The sequence below is a fragment of the Urocampus carinirostris genome, unplaced genomic scaffold (assembly GCF_059441175.1).
Source record: "Urocampus carinirostris isolate Australia breed hairy pipefish unplaced genomic scaffold, RoL_Ucar_1.0 HiC_scaffold_51, whole genome shotgun sequence".
Lineage (NCBI taxonomy): Eukaryota > Metazoa > Chordata > Actinopteri > Syngnathiformes > Syngnathidae > Urocampus > Urocampus carinirostris.
This window is the reverse complement of record NW_028283158.1, coordinates 5,001-9,331: the sequence shown is the minus strand read 5'-3', so window position 1 is coordinate 9,331 and position 4,331 is coordinate 5,001. Positions and strand designations below refer to the sequence as shown.

Sequence of the window (4,331 nt, the reverse complement as noted above, 5' to 3'; positions counted from 1 at the left end):
GCCGGACTTCCGCGGAGGCTGACAGGGGGCCTCCATCGAAGCACCCTTCACCCCCGGGTGAGCCGGCGTCGGCCCACGGGCCTGCCGGTTCCCCAACTGAGCGATTGGCACACGAGACCCGCCTCGGAGGGCCCACGTCGGCCGGCGCAAGCCGGTGTTCGGGCGTGCGGCTCCTCCGGCTTTGCGGGTCAAGCTCCAGCGCCGAGGATACTAGGCAAACGTTGGGCCCCCCCGAGCCGAGTGGATACCCGCCTCAGAAAGAGCTGGGGCGGTACGTACGGACGGCCTCACTAAGAGGGAACGGAAGCTACTAAAGCACACGTATAACTGTCCGATGTGCGAACGAAAGTGAGGCCGGACGAATCCGATACGAGTTACGAGTGAGGCGGGATCCACGGCTGGCACTCGCGGGGCCCTCTTGCGAAACCATGCCTCGGCGTGAACCTTTTGGCGGCAGAACCAAGACGAACCGAGGTCGAGCTTCCGTCTCGAGCCACACCCAGACGTCCGACCGTCGCGGAGCCCGACGCCACGCGTGCTAGGGCTCCGCGCGAAACATCGTTTCACGACACCCGCTCGTCAGCCCGTCCGAACGTATACGAGTGTCGCGCGGCCCCCCGGGCCCGGCTGTAGCCACAGCCTCGTCCCGGACCAGGGCCGCACCGCCACCAGCAGCGCCCCCCCGGCGGCAGACGCACTCTGGTTGATCCTGCCAGTAGCATATGCTTGTTTTCAAGATTAAGCCATGCATGTCTAAGTACGAATGGCCAGTACAGTGAAACTGCGAACGGCTCATTAAATCAGTTATGGTTCCTTTGATCGCTCCACCGTTACTTGGATAACTGTGGCAAATCCAGAGCTAATACATGCAAACGAGCGCCGACTCGCGGGCGGGGCTCCGGCCTCGCCCCGGGGACGCGTGCATTTATCAGACACAAAAACCCACGCGGTGTCCGGCGGGCGGGGGCTCAGCCGTCGCGCGCGTCCCCCGCGTCCGGCCTCCGCCTCTCCGGGCGGGGGCGTAAGCGGCGCGGGCGGCTCCGCGCGCGCCGGTCCTCGTTCCGCCGGCCCGGCCCCCCCTTTGTGTTGACTCAGGATAACCTCGTGCCGATCGCTCGCCCACCCGAGGCGGCGACGACTCATTCGAATGTCTGCCCTATCAACTTTCGATGGTAGACTCTGCGCCTACCATGGTGACCACGGGTAACGGGGAATCAGGGTTCGATTCCGGAGAGGGAGCATGAGAAACGGCTACCACATCCAAGGAAGGCAGCAGGCGCGCAAATTACCCACTCCCGACACGGGGAGGTAGTGACGAAAAATAACAATACGGGACTCGTTCGAGTCTCCGTAATTGGAATGAGCCGAACACAAACCCATCGGCCAGCATCCATTGGAGGGCAAGTCTGGTGCCAGCAGCCGCGGTAATTCCAGCTCCAATAGCGTATTTTAAAGTTGCTGCAGTTAAAAAGCTCCTAGTTGGACCCCGGGACGCGAGCTGACGGTCCGCCGCGAGGCGTGCATCCGTCTGTCCCAGCCCCTGCCTCTCGGCAAAAGCCCCCGTGATGCCCTTCGCTGGGTGTCACTCGCGGGGCCCGAAGCGTTTACTTTGAGGAAATTAGAGTGTTCAAAGCAGGCCACACGGCCGCCCCTGCATATCGCAGCTGGGAATAATGGAATAGGACTCCGGTTCTATTTTGTGGGTTGTCATGAACTGGGGCCATGATTAAGAGGGACGGCCGGGGGCATTCGTACTGCGCCGCTAGAGGTGAAATTCTTGGACCGGCGCAAGACGGACGAGAGCGAAAGCATTTGCCAAGAATGTTTTCATTAATCAAGAACGAAAGTCGGAGGTTCGAAGACGATCAGATACCGTCCTAGTTCCGACCATAAACGATGCCGACTCGCGATCCGGCGGCGTTATTCCCATGACCCGCCGAGCAGCACCCGGGAAACCGACCAAGTGTCTGGGTTCCGGGGGGAGTATTGTTGCAAAGCTGAAACTTAAAGGAATTGACGGAAGGGCACCACCAGGAGTGGAGCATGCGGCTTAATTTGACTCAACACGGGAAACCTCACCCGGCCCGGACACGGAAAGGATTGACAGATTGAAGGCTCTTTCTCGATACCGTGGGTGGTGGTGCATGGCCGTTCGTAGTTGGTGGAGCGATTTGTCTGGTTAATTCCGATAACGAACGAGACTCAAACATACTAAATAGTACCGCGGCCCCCCGCGCGGTCGGCGGCAGAAAACTTCTTAGAGGGACAAGTGGCTCTCAGCCACACGAGAATGAGCAATAACAGGTCTGTGATGCCCTTAGATGTCCGGGGCTGCACGCGCGCCACACTGAGCGTATAAGCGCGTCGTCTATCCCCGCGCCGGCAGGCGCGGGTAATCCTATGAACCCCGCTCGTGACAGGGCCTGGGGATTGCAATTATTTCCCACCAACGAGGAATTCCCAGTAAGCGCGGGTCATTAGCCTGCGTTGATTAAGTCCCTGCCCTTTGTACACACCGCCCGTCGCTACTACCGATCGGATGGCTTAGTGAGGTCCTCGGATAGTCCCCGCCGGGGCCGGCCCCGGCTCCGGCGGTGTGCCAGAAGACGGTCGAACTTGACTATCTAGAGGAAGTAAAAGTCGTAACAAGGTTTCTGTAGGTGAACCTGCAGAAGGATCATTAACGTACGAGCGGCAGCAGATCCGCCTCGGTACACCCCCGACGAGCCAGACGCCGAGGGCGGCGGGTCGTCGCAGGCGGAGGAAGAGGGTAGACCGGGACGGGACGGGACGGGGGGCGCGGCGCGGGTCACTCCCGGGCCGCGCGTCGGAGCGAGTTCGGCGGGCGCCACGCGGCGCGGCGCGACGCGAGAAAAGGCGGCGGGCGATGTCGCGCTACCTCCGTGCGAGCGGGGTAGCGCGCTCGTCCGACGACCCCAGTAGCGCGGCGCGGCGCGACGACAGGCGACCGCCAGCGACGGGCGAAAGGCGGCGGCCGTGCGCGGGACCCCCGTAACCGGGGAATCCCCCTCTGCCGACGACCCTAGCTCGGCGCGGTTCTCGCGCTTCCGGCGCGCGCTTCCGGGGCGGCACTCGCCTCGACGACCTCCCGTCCTTTAAAGGTAACGGTTCGGGCCGGCGCCCCGGCGTCCGTCCGCCCGTCGGTGTCGCGTGTCCGTGCGGCGCGGGGCTGCTCTCGGCGAGGGTCGCCGAGCAAGCGGATCCCCGCACGGATCACAACGGCCGTATGGCGGCGGCGTCGGGACGCCCGCCCGAGACGAAGGTTCAGGGCGACGAAACGGTGCTCCCACCGGCTACCTTTTTCCCCGGCCAAACGCGTCCGTCGGCCGGAGCCCTCGAGGGGCCGCGTAGCGCGCGCGTGGGCCGGCCCCCGGACACCGGAGTCCCTCCCGGGGCTCCGGACACCGGGGGTTCGGTTCCGCGCGGTCCGCCGCGGTCTCCTCTGTCCATCCATAGTCCGGGCAGGCCGCGGCCGGGTCGGGGGCCAGTCCCCCCTCGGTGTCAGCGCGGTCGCGCCGCCCTTGTAAACCAAACCCACTCGCTGACGGGTAGCAACACCCAAAGCGTCGCTTCGCGGCGCGGCGGGGCTTCCAAGTCGGATGGCCTTCCGGGGTCCGGGTAGGAGACGCCGGGGGCCGGCCTCAGCGCCGAGCCCCCGACCTACCCGGCGAGTCCGGTCGCCGAGTCGTGTCAGGCCCGAGCGGGAGACGCCGGGCGCCGGCCTCAGCGCCGAGCGCCCGACCTACCCGGGCCGACGCACGTCTCGGGCGCCGTCGCGGCCCCGAGCGGGAGACGCCGGGCGCCGGCCTCAGCGCCGCGCGCCCGACCCGCTCGGCTCGTCGCGGCGTCGCGCGTATCGCGCCCGTCGGTAACCGCGCCGCGGGTTAGGGGCTCGCTCGCGGGAGCGACCGAACGGCACCCGCGGCGCGTTCGTCTCCGGTACAAACCCTGTCGTGAATTTGTCTCCGATCGTCCCGGGCGGACGTAAAAGGGCCCAAACGTACGACTCTTAGCGGTGGATCACTCGGCTCGTGCGTCGATGAAGAACGCAGCTAGCTGCGAGAACTAATGTGATTTGCAGGACACATTGATCATCGACACTTTGAACGCACATTGCGGCCCCGGTTTTACCCCGGGGCCACGCCTGTCTGAGCGGCGCTTTCCAATCGATCGGACGCGGGCCGGGCCCTCCGCGACATTCCGCCGGTCCGTCCGGCGGGTGGCGCGAGAACCCGGTCCGCGCGGGCGAGGCTCGGGCCCTCCGCGACATTCCGCCGGTCCGCCCGGCGGGTGGCGCGCGACCCGTGTCC

The 4,331-nt window shown here is 65.4% G+C and overlaps 2 non-coding genes across 2 annotated transcripts; both read left to right on the top strand.

Moving 5' to 3' along the window:
- Positions 1 to 696: 696 nt before the first annotated feature.
- Positions 697 to 2,683, top strand: LOC148345362 (18S ribosomal RNA). The gene has a single exon (XR_015848633.1). It is a non-coding gene; the product is annotated as an 18S ribosomal RNA (ribosomal RNA).
- Positions 2,684 to 4,025: 1,342 nt separating this feature from the next.
- LOC148345361 (5.8S ribosomal RNA) lies at positions 4,026 to 4,179 on the top strand. The gene has a single exon (XR_015848630.1). It is a non-coding gene; the product is annotated as a 5.8S ribosomal RNA (ribosomal RNA).
- The last annotated feature ends 152 nt before the right edge of the window (positions 4,180 to 4,331 follow it).